The sequence below is a fragment of the Camelus bactrianus genome, chromosome 25 (genome assembly GCF_048773025.1).
Source record: "Camelus bactrianus isolate YW-2024 breed Bactrian camel chromosome 25, ASM4877302v1, whole genome shotgun sequence".
In the NCBI taxonomy this organism is placed as follows: Eukaryota; Metazoa; Chordata; class Mammalia; order Artiodactyla; family Camelidae; genus Camelus; species Camelus bactrianus.
This window is the reverse complement of record NC_133563.1, coordinates 39,736,484-39,748,809: the sequence shown is the minus strand read 5'-3', so window position 1 is coordinate 39,748,809 and position 12,326 is coordinate 39,736,484. Positions and strand designations below refer to the sequence as shown.

The following is a 12,326-nucleotide window of genomic DNA, read 5'->3' as shown; positions in this document are numbered from 1 at the left end:
CCCACCTGCCCGGCCTAGGGGGGCTGGACACCCCCGGGCACCTGAAACAGCCCAGGGCTTTGTGTTGTAATTTACACAGGCTGCCCCCACTTCTGACGGTGAGGGTGACTGGGTTCCAGTTTACAGAGAAAACAGACTAGACGGTCTCACTGGTGAGCTGTGGGGGTGGGACCCCAATCTACCATCTGACTTATGACTTCAGAGTGGCCAGCCTCCCCACCCTCAGCCAGGATGCTTGCTAAGCCTAGGGGCTCAGGAGTCCTCCCTCCAGCACCCCTCCTGGAGGTGAGAGTGGGGGGTGGCTCTTCCCTATACAACATTCACCCCTGCAGGGGCACACGTGTGACCTCACAGTCTGTCATCCCTTCCTTATGACCTGGACCTCCTTGGCAGGGCATGAGATGTGCCTTGATGTGTGAGAACTGCAGTTCATGGGTGCATACGTGGGCAGGTGCACCATGACTAAGAGGACAGCACCCCAATGTAAGCCCCCTCCATGCTCAGATGATTACATCCTGGAATTGAGGGGTTCCCAGGGGTCAGGTGGCCAATTTTGGCCTTAGGGGCAAATTCTTATCACCCAGGGGGCTAATTTTTAAATTAAATTACACATTTACAATTCAATAGTCAAGCCCCTTTCTCAGCAGCCTTGTAGCCTCTCAGCTTTTACCCCTCGCTGTGACCATGTTCTTAGCTTCAAATTGAGTGCCATTATGGACATGAACATGTCCTGTCATGTGTCACCTTCAGAGTAAGGGGCCACCCAAAACTCCCCTCCCTTCCCCTTGTCGATACCTCCACACAGGGAGTAGGGCCCTTTCGATGCAGTTGTGCAAATGTGTGAGCTAAGGGTTTAGAATGACCAGGCTAGGAGGGGTCTGCGCCACATAGCAGGGCAGGTGGGCTGGCAGGGGGTGATGGTTCACTTGTAAAACTCAGCTGGTGTCAGGCAGCAACAACAGACTGGCAGCCAAGGGCTCAGCTGGTGCAGAGTAAGCGGATTAAATGTGTTCACCCAGACGCCTCGGGGATGGCAGCCCTGGAGTAAGACTACAAGTGAGGAAGGTGGAGGGTCCCCAGTGCCTGGACCTCCACCTTCTAAAAATCAGGACTGAGATGTGGCTTTGAAATCAGAACACTGGGGTTCAAAGCTTCCCCCACCACTTGGTCAATAATTCAAAGCAAATGAGCCTCAGTTTTCTCATGTGTAAAATCGGAACATTGAAGCCTCTCCCTCTGAGGGTGTGGAGGGAAGTAAATGCGGTGACAGCAGAGCACAGGAGCTGTCTGGGCTGAGCCTGCACACAGGCAGGCCGTTGTTGCTGCCATGACCACCGTCTTCCAGGGCAGGGTCTGCACACTCTCCCTGTGAAGGTCCAGACAGTAAACATTCTAGGCTTTCAGGGACCTACAGTCCCTGTCACAACTACCACCCTCTGCTGTTGGAGGGCAAAGGCAGCTCCTGCAGTAGGTAATCCAGGCTCGCACCCCCGCTTCCTGGGATAATTATTCCTGAGATACAATTGTCACATAACTTTGTTGGCTTTAGGTGTGCAGCATAATGACTTGTTACATGTGCATATTGTGAAATGATCACTGCATTAAGTTTACTTGACGTCTGTCATCACCCATAGTCACACACTATTTTCCTTGTGATCAGAAATTTTAAGAGGTACTCTCTTAGCAACTATCAAATGCACAGCGCAGTGTTGTTAACTACAGTCACCTTGCAGTACATTATGTCCCCAGGACTTGTTTATCTTCTAACTGGAATTTTGTACATTTTGATTATCTTCCCGAATTTCAATCACCCCCTGACTCACCTCTGGCAACCACCAACCTGATCTCTGTTTCTATGGGTTTCGGTTTATTTTGTAGATTCCGCATGTAAATGAGATCATAGGTATTTGTCTTTCTCTGTCTTATTTCTTTCACTTAGCATAATACCCTGAAGGTCCATCCAAGTTGCCACAAATGGCAGGATTTCATTTTTTTAATGTCTGAATAAGATTCCATTATATATACATATATATGCGTCACGTTTTCTGTATCCATTCATCTGTTGATGGACACTTAGGTTGTTTACATATCTTGGTTATTGTAAATAATGATACAGTGAACGTGAGGGTGCAGTTGTCTCATTGACATAGTGATTTCATTTCCTTTGGATATATCCAGCAGTGGACTTGCTGGATCATATGGAAGTTCTAATTTTAAATTTTGGGGGAGTCTTCTTACTCTTTTCCAGAGTGATGGCACCAATTTACATTCCCACCAACATTGCAGAAGTTTCCCTTTTCTTCACACCACCACCATCACTTGTTATCTCTTGTATTTTGATAACACCCACCCTGCCAGGTGGGAGGGGATATCTCATTGTTGTTTTGATTTGCATTTCCCTGATGGTGAGTGATGTTGAGCACCTTTTCATGTACCTGTTAGACATCTGTGTGTCTTCTTTGGAAAAATGTCTATTCAGTTCCTCTGCCCACTTTTTAAATCAGATTGCTTGTTTTTTGGCTGTTGAATTGTAAGTTATTTATATGTTTTGGGTGTTAACCCCTTATCAGATATATAGTATGAAAGTACTTTCTCCCCTTCTGTCTGTTACCCTAACCTCTGCTTTCTGGATGACAGGGGTCCAGGCACTTGGGAATCTCTGCTTCTCACATGTTTCCAATGGTGGGTGGGTGAGAGCTGTGTTGTGATAAAACTGTGCACAACCGTGGGTCACTACCCCTTCTTTTAGAAGGTGGGCTCTGAAGAGTGCAGTGTGGGCAGGGATGTTTCCCTGAAGTCATCATTTGGATGGTCATGTGCCCTGGAACTCACATCTTCTAGCCCGGATGTGATGGGGGAATTTGCAAAGGGAGGACCTTGCAGCTAAGAGACTGACCAGGTGCTCTTGTGTCTTGTTGGAAGGACCTGGAAACAAAGTTGTGTGGAACAGGGACTCCTCCAGGTCACAAGGCTCAGTTCAGACTTCTGGGATGCAGAGACCTGCTCTGAGCCACTGTCACTGAGGAGGGAAGGGCCTCAGGCAGGAGGGAGGGGTTGCTGGATTTCACTTGCCCTGTTTGTCAAGTATCAGCTCTGGTGATGTGTGGCACATGGGCTTAGCTTTGGGCATGTAAGAGGAGAGGTTCCTGGGGAAGGGCTGGCTTTTTCCTCTGATTGAGGTCCAACTGTGTGCCAAGCACAGCAGTCCTCTGAGTCAGAGCTGGAAAGCCAGGCACAGAGAGGTCAGGGAGTTTCCAGGTCACACAACATTAGTGGCATCATTAGGGTCTGATGCAGACCTGACGCCCAGCCTACATTCTCTCTCCTTTCCCAGGACCATCATGATCCCACATGTCAGCATCACCCAGAGAGGCCCAGGCATGGGCACTGGGATCTTTCCTGCCTAAGATGCCAGGACCCTTAAGAGGGAGGACAAGACACTTCCTGAGTCCATTATGCCCAGAGGCTGCTCTCAGTGACAGGCCCAGCACACACTCTTGGATGAATCCTAGCTCTGTCCTGAGTCACTCTGTCCTCCCTGCCTCAGTTCTTCTGCCCACATGGGGCTGGAAACAGCAGCCACTTCACAAGGGTCTAAGGAACCTCCAGGATCCTGGAAGCAGTGCCCTCACACAGGAGCATGGTGGGGTCAGCCTCCATTGTCTCCTTAACTTTTCCTCACCTCTTTGCTGGATGAGGAGTCCTAGCGGGGCCCTGGCTTGTCCCAATTCTCACCCCAGATCAGGGTCCAGCAGGGGGTGGTGTCCAGGCTGGACTCTGTCCTCTGCCCCTTCTGGGCACCCTCATTCCCTACACCTTGGCTGCCTGGACACTGTTTTCCAGGGGCCACTCTGTGCCTCCCACACCTACCTAGCATCCACCCACCCTGGGTTACTCCATCGCCCTCTGGCCCTTGGACACACACCTACTCCGTGTTGAGTGGAAATGAGGTGATGGACATGCTGGGCCTCCTGGACAGTCTGGGGGAGCCCGATATCCCCATCCTGCCCACCGCCCCAAGAGCCAAAGTTGGGGAGAGGGTGTGCCTCCTTTCATACTCTGATTTGCTCAGATTCTCAGCACCTACTTTGCTGGGTGGATATGGTGGCAGAGGGATGATGTAAAAGCAGGAGACCTGGACAGCAGAGCATGAGAAGGGGGCTAGCCCAGGCTGGTCTCATAACCCCCTTAGCCTTGGCTTTCTCATCTTTAAAGTGGGACAGACTATTGTGAGGTGAGCAGGATCCTGACCCATAGCCAGGCACTGTCCTACACGCATAAGAGAAGATCACTGACTCATGAAAATCTGTGGGGCAGGGACAGGCATTATCACACATTTCTGCAGAAGAAGTAACTGAGGCACAGAGAGAACATGGGAGGTGACCACCCCAGATTACAGAGCCCAGGTCATCTGGTTCCAGTGTCCAGGCTCATGGTCAGTGCCCACTCTGGGTTTCCTTCCTCCCTTCACCCTCCACTGGGACCCATGGCTGCAGCCTCATCTCAGTGTGATTGTTCAAGGGGAGCAGGATGGGGCACTGAGGGCCCGTTTCTCTGAGCACTGCTTTCCCAGAAGTCTCAAGGGGTTGACTGTATTCACTACTGGACACCCAGGCCTGGGCCCAGGCCAGCCACACTGCAAGGCCTGAATCAATGATTGTTGAGTGAATACCTGAACCTCTGCATGTACCTGCATGTTGCTCCCATTTCCTCATCTCCACAGCTGGCTACCCGGCCAACACCTTATGTCATCAGGCCTCTGCCAGGGACAGTCAAGGGGACCAGAGCTGCTCATCTGGGGACAGGGAGCCTCAGGGGCCCTGTGTCTGTCCCAAGCATCTCCTGGGCCAATTCACAGGGAAGCCCAGCCAGCTTCCAGGAACAGCAATCAGGTCCCAATCCCAGGGGTGTAGAGTAGGTCTTGAGGGGTGTTTCCTGAGACTGACTTTGTGTATGAAGGGGTCCTGGGGGTCAGGCTGCTTTCAACCTCCATTCCAGGCCCATACACCTGCTGGCAGCATGGAGCTAGTCATAAAGGACACAGGCTGTGGGGCCAAGGCTATAGCAGGGCTCTGCTCCCTCTCTGTGGCTCAGTGTCCTCATTTGTAACAGAGAACTAGTAACAGGGCAATGGGAGGGCTCACTGAGACCCTCCTCTGTGGCTTTGGTTGGACACTGCCCTCTCTCTACTCAGTGCCCTTCTCTGTAATAGAGAACTAATAACATTTTTCTTAGCCCCTTTTGGCCCCATTTTTCTGAGTCTCTTTCCACATTGAGCCCAGGGCTTTCACAGAGATCACAGACTTGGGAGGTAATCAGAGTGTGGTCTCAGCCCTAGTGGTCCCAACTGAGGCCAGAGGAACTTCAGGAGGTGTGGGAATCCAGAAGTGCTTCATGGAGGAGGTGAGATCTGAGCTGTGTCCCCAAGGATGAGCTGTCATCCAGCTGAGGCCTGGCACTGAGCAGGACCCATGTACATGGTGAATGAGGGTATGAATGAATGAATGGGCACCCCTCTAACAGAGAGTGATGGGGGAAGTCCCCCAGGCCAAAGCAGGAAACACAGGGCACCCTGGGGGAGCAGAGGGCGGGGCTGCAGTGTGACGCCTGCCTCACCCTTTATGGGTGTCTTGCCCCCAAGTTAGCCTGTGTTCTGGTGGATTGGGAGCCCTTGCCTCTCCTCTGCTCCAGGATCCTGCTCTTCATTCCCAGCAACACCCACCTGTGTCACCTCAGTGTCCCCAAGTGGACCTGGACCTGTCTTGTGGGAGATTGTGAAGAGGGATTTGGTGTGCAGCCCAAGACTGAAGTGGGAGGGAGAGGATAATAGGGACCTCCAGAGGGGATCATGGGCTGGGGGAAATCGGAGGGGTGGGGAAGGCAGAGACTCAGGCCTGAAGGATCCTGCTAGTGGTGGCTCCTTCACAAGGGGCTTCACAGGGAGGAAGCATTCATGGGGTAATGGCAGAGCTCAGTTTGGGGCTCACTGACATGGAACAGCTCATCACAGAGACGTCCAGAGGAGCTGGATATAGGGAACAAAGGTGCCACTGATGTCAGGGTCAGAGCCTGAGACCCAGATGAGGTGGGGCGGTGGTGCAGGGTAAGGGGCTTGAGGATGTCAAGATGTTCATTCATTGGGGTCCTCAGGGTGGGGACCTTCATGTTCATTTCACATGGTGCCTGACAGATCTAGACTTAGGGGGCTCACTGAGTAGACACGTGCTGACATCCTAGAGTCTCCTGTTTCCACATAAAGTCCCTGGTGTGAAGCCAGCTGGCACTCTTTAGAGTCATACACCCTCACCCCTGGGCTCTCTGTGTGCCTAGAGCCCAGTGGCACCTTACCTCCCACTCCCCACTGCAGGACCCTTTGCACACCTGCATTTCCACAAGCTATAAAACATCTTCTCTTGCTGTGTGTTTACCCTATGAAAACTCATTGTCCTAGGAAGAGAGGCCTCACATCCTGCCCTTATTAAAGTGGTAAAGCCTGTTGTTCAGAGAAGCCCCTGTCAGATCTCACAACCAACCAGGTACCTGTGCAAGAATTGATCATGCAGCCCCCTCCTCCTTGTGTGAACAGCACCCCCCCAATAACAGACCCCACAAACTCAACCTTGGCCCTCGTGTAGGCAACTCTTGCCTGTGTGGCTTGATGTTGCCTATAGCAGTGTCCCTATTAAACTTTCCTAAACCCTTCTCAGATGCTGGTAATTCTTTACCAACCCAAGTAACTAGCCCGCCATTGTGCCCACAACACCTGAAACAGAATTGGGTAAATTATGCAGATTGATGATGCAGGTTAATTTGCTGTAAAGGTGAAATCAAGGTTTACAAATAAAAGCAACATACATACTCACGGCAGGACTAAGAACTCACACGGATAACTAAGACCCTCCACGCGCATCCCACTGTGGCCTCAGGGCCTTTGCGCTGGCTGCTGTTTCAGCCAGGATCTCTCTCTGCCTGCTTCTTAAACACCTCCAGGAATCTGCTCAAATGTCCTCCCTGACGTTATTTTTCTCCATGGAACATATCACCTCCGGACACTGTGCATATTTTACTTAATTTTCTCTGTGTCCCCCACCAGGCTGTCTGCTGCATGAGAATGGAGACCTGCTTGCTTCACTACCTGCTGTGCCCGGTATCTGGAACCCGCCCAACACACAGTAGGACGTCAGCGAATGTGTGACGGGTGTGTGATCACAGTAGGCCACAGACAAAAGTTTTCCCAGCAGTGATGGTAAGAGTCATTCATTCTCTACTTACTGAACCCTACTGTGCACTGGATACTGACCTGGGTGGGAGGCATGCAGTGGATGAGACACAGTGAGCACACACAGCATGTTAGGAGGGACACGTGCTCTGCAGAGCACACAGGGCTGGGGGAAGTCAGGAGTGCAGGAGTGGAGGAGAAGAGGGCGAGGTGGAGACAGTGGTGGCAGAAGAGACAGAGAGGTGGGGCCCAGGTCTTGCAGGGCTTGATGGCTCCTGTGAGGGCTTTTCCTCAGGGCAGTGGAACCATGGCTGGGCGTGGAGCAGGGGCCCGGGTACTGAATGCTATGCAGGAAATGGAGAAGTTGTCTGCTGGGGAGATGTGCATGGAGGAGGCTGTCCCTGTAGACTGTGCAGGCAGGGAAGGCTCCTCTGAGGGGGTGACATCTGAGCTGAGCCCTTGTATGGACCGTGTTTCCACCTTCTGTAGACTGGATGCTTTCGTCTGCCCTGCAGGCCTATGCAGGACACACCCTGTTCTCAGTCACCTGGACTTGGCCTCCTGCCTCCCTTGTGGGCCCTCCCACCCCAGAAGGAGTCCTTCTAGATCTAACACACTACCCCCTCCACTGGACTTGGACTCACACTGAGCCACTGTCCACCTGCCCAACTCACCCAGAGTCAAGTCCAGACACTTGGGGGAGCACCTCCACCCCAGAGCCCATGAACTTACTCAAATGGCCAGTCCTCAGCCTGCTCACATGCCTCACCCTCCCCTCCTGCAGAAACCCTGTGACAGATCCTGTCCACAGCACCCTGCTCCTCCGATCCTGACCCCAGGCTTTCCCATGGGGTGTGACCCCGCATGGGGTGCAGTCCCCTCCTCCAGTCTGGTGAGTAGAAACTACCTTTTCTTTTTTCTTTTGTTAATATATTTATTTTTTAATTTTTATTTTATTGAGTTATAGTCAGTTTGCATTGTTGTGTCAATTTCCAGCATAGAGCATAATTTTGTCAATTGTGTTTACTCTTTCAAGAAACCATCTCTTGGCTTGATTTTTTCAAATGTTTCTAATATCTCTATTTTATTTATTTCCTCCCTGATCTTTATTATTTCCTTCCTTCTGCTTACTTTTGTTATTTTTTGCTCTTCTTTTTCTAATTCTTTTAGGTGGTAAGTTTGATTGTTTATTGCAGTTTTTCCTCTTTTTTGAAGTAGACCTGATTCTCTCGCTATAAACTTCCCTCTAAGCACTGCCTTTTCTGGATCCCATAGGTTCTGTGTGGTTGTGTTTTCATCATCATTTGTCTCACTGTGTTTTTTTATTTCTTCTTTGATTTCATCATCCACCCATTTTTTTTTTAAAGTAGTATGTTGTTTAATCTCCATGCTGTCATTTATTTCTCCTTTATTTTTCTGTAGTTAATTTCTACTTTTATGGTATTGTGTTCAGAAAAAGTTGCTTCAAATATTTTCTATCTTCTTCAAATTGTTAATGCTTCTTTTGTGCCAAAGTATATGATCTATCCTAGAAAATGTGGTACGTGTGCTTGGGAAGAATGTATATTCTATTTTAGGGAAATATAATGTTCTGAAAATATTAACCAAGACAAATTGTTCTATTTTATCATTTAATTTCTATGTTGTCTTATTAATTTTATGTATGGAAGATCTGTCCAGTGATGTTAATGGATAGTTAAAGTCTTCTACCATGACTGTATTCAGATCAAATTTTCCCTTTATATCTGTTATGTATTTAGATGCTCCTATGTTGGGTTCATATATGTTAATGAGTGTAATATCTTCATCTATGACTCCTTTAATCATTATAAAATGTCCTTCTTAATCTTTCTTTATAATCTTTGTTTTAAAGTCTATTTTATTTGAAATCACTGTTGATATTCCTGCTTTCTTGTCATTTCCATTTTTGTGGAATATCTTTTTCAATCCTCTCACTTTCAATCTATGTGTGTCCTTCTCCCTAACGTGGGTCTCTTGTATACAGTGTATTGTAGATACTTGCTTTATTATCCACTCTGCACTCTATATCCTTTGATTAAAGCATTTAGTCCATTGACATTTATAATAATTATTGATACATATGTGTTTATTATATTTTGAACTTTGTTTTGCAGTTGATTTTGTATTTCCTCTTTGTTCCTTTCATTTTCTTTTTGTGGTTTGATAATTTTCCTTTTTATTATCTTGGTGTCTTCTTAGTTTTGTGACTCTATTGTAACTTTTTGGCTTATGGTTACCCTACTTTGTACATATATTAACCCATTACTATATCTGTTTGTTTTAAACAGATAGTAATATAAGCTCAAACTCATCCTACCAAGAACAAAAGAGAGAGAGAGAGAGAGAGAGAGAGAGAGAGAAACCTGTACATTTTCTTGTTCTCCTCCCCCACCTTTAATGATTTAGATGTCCTCTTTTATGATTTCATGTTTATTCTGTTGTAATTCATTGTAGCAATCACCTTTCCAATCATGGTTTTCTCCTTTTTGTAGCATCCTGCTTCTTTTGTGTTTAGAGTAGGTCTTTCAATATTTCCTTTAGCATAGGTTTAGTGTTGCTAAATTCTTTTAGTTTTTGCTTGTCTGTGAAGTTCTTTATCTCTCCTTCTATTCTAAAGGATAGCCTTGCTGGATAAAGTATCGTAGGCTGCATCATTTTTTCATTCAGGACTTTGAATATTCCTTGCCCCTCCCTTCTGGCCTGTACTGTTTGTGTAGAGAAATCAGCTGAAAATCTTATGGGGGTTCCCTTGTATCTCATTCTTTGTTTTTCTCTTGCTGCCTTTAGAATCATTTCCTATTCTCAACCCTGGTCATCCTAATTGTAATATGTCTTGGTGTGGGTCTGTTTGGGACCTCCTTGTTTGGGACGCTCTGTGCTTCCTGTACTTGGATATCTGATTCCTTCTTTAGGTTTGGGAAGTTTTCAGTCATGATTTCTTCAAATACCTTTTCAATCCCCTTTGATCTTTCTTCTCCTTCTGGGACCCCCATTATGAGTAGGTTGGCATGCTTTATGTTATTCCATAGGCCCCTTATATTGCTTTCATTGGTTTTTATTTGTTTTCTCTCAGCTGTTCTGTTGTCCTGTCTTCTAAGTCACATATTCATTACTCTCAATTATCTAGCCTACATTTTATAGCCTTTAGCTCAACTCTCATCTCAGCAAATGAGTTTTCCAATTTTCACTGGCTCCTCTTTAGAGTTCCAATTTCATTTTTTGACATATTCTCTGTCTCTAAAGACAATCTCTTTTAGTTTCTTCAGTACTTTGATCACTCCTTTCTTGATATCATCTAGTAGACTATCAATGTCTATTTCATTGATTGTTCTTTCAGGGGATTTATCTTGTTCTTTTAATTGAGAGAGGTGGCTCTGCTTCTTCATCTTGCTTATATCTCTCTGGCACTATGGCTTATGGAGTATCAGTTATCTACTGTCGTCCTTTAGGAGTTTATTTATTTATATAAAGTGGATGCAGAAATAAAACTAAGAACAAAGAAATTAGTTTTAAAAGCAGTATAATCAATAACAGAAGAACATATTGAAACAAGATAACTATTGAGTTGGGATGAATTTTTAAAACATTAAAGGAAGAAAAATATTTGAGAACAGAGTATAATCATAACAGAAGAACAAAACAAAGATAAAAATGAAATTGGACAAATTGAAAGATAATAATATTAGTATTTTAAAAGAAAATTTTAAAAGGGATTAAAAATAGAAATATAAAAATTATTTAAGAAGTAACATTTAAAAAGTAAAAGAAAATGGAACAGAAAAAGAAGAGAGGATGTTCCCGTGGAGATTGTGTGCCCTTAATAATTTTATCAAGAGGTCTTTCTTAAATAAGTGTGGTTGTGCCTTTTGTCTGTTATCCCTTTGGTTACGGATGTGGCCGTTAACCTGTTAACCAGAGCCTACCCTGGCTATTGAATGGGGACTCCTATTTGTTTTGTGGTTGTCACAGCTCCTGCCCCTGCCTTGTTTCATGAACTCAGCTCATTGGTTCCAGAGACCCTCTGGTCACACCCTTGGTCTGTGCTGCTCCCAGTGCCTGTAGGTAGACATGTCACATCTCCTCCCAATGCTGCATCTTGGTGCTGCTCTCCTGCATGGTAGGTGGGCAGGGTGTGCCCCTTCCCAATGCCGTGTCCAGGTGCAGCAGTCCTGCACAGTAATTGGGTTGGTTGCTCCCCTGTTCAGTGCTACTCCCCTCTCCACATCTGTTCCACACTCTGTAGGTGGGCTTGAGGCAAATGGCCACACCAGCCCTAGTCCCTGCTCTTTGCCAGAACTCTGCTCCTTGTTCATTTGTCTTAGAAGTGCGAGTTCATAGACGTACCAGGACAGAACCTTCCTATATGTCTGGGGATGTAAACAAGTCTCAGTCCCACCTATGAGGCTGCAGAACTGCCAGGTACATATTCAGGTTTCAACCCTGCCTCTGCCTGGGTGGGTATGATGGCTGTGGCTGAGCCTCATCTCTCTTCTTCTGGGAAATCACCAGTTATGTTGCTGTGGGTCAGCAGAGACAAAGGACAAAACTCCCCTTCCCTCAGGCAAGCCAGGAATGTTGCTTTGCTTTATTTATTTTTTCCTATTTTATGGGGGGCCCAGGCCGTTCTGATCTGTATACAATCCAAGCAGTTGTCCACAGCACACTGTAGTCCCCCAGGGTTACCTCTGTACAGTCAACCAGAGTCTGCTTGGATCCAGCAGCCTGTCCCTTCCCATCCCTGATTCACTTCTAGGTTTGGGGGTTGTTGACACACTTTGTGCCCATGTAACTTAATTCTGTCTGTCAAGGGCGGTTCTGTACACATCTGAGCCTCAGAGGTTCCCTGTCCATCCTGCTGACCTCTCCGTTGGAAAGGGGGAGACCCAGTCAACCAGCACTATCCCTCCTTTGCTGCTCCCTCTTCAAAGGACCAACCCCAAGCCATTTTGCATTTCTTCCTTCTTTTTTCCGTTTCTCCTACCAGATTGGTGGCACATTTCGTCTTTTGAAGATGGCAATGTTTTATCAAAGTTCAGCAGATGTTCTGAGTGGATGGGTGTGTCTGTGAATGTCAGTCTTGGTGTAT

The 12,326-nt window shown here is 47.1% G+C and overlaps 1 long non-coding RNA gene across 1 annotated transcript in view; it reads left to right on the top strand.

The window, feature by feature from the left end:
• Nucleotides 1-12,326, top strand: part of LOC141575056 (uncharacterized) — a 28,900-nt gene that overhangs the window by 2,939 nt on the left and 13,635 nt on the right. The window contains exons 2-3 of the long non-coding RNA XR_012502335.1: nt 7,094-7,246; nt 8,004-8,111. This is a non-coding gene — a long non-coding RNA (uncharacterized LOC141575056). The remainder of the gene's footprint in view (nt 1-7,093; nt 7,247-8,003; nt 8,112-12,326) is intronic.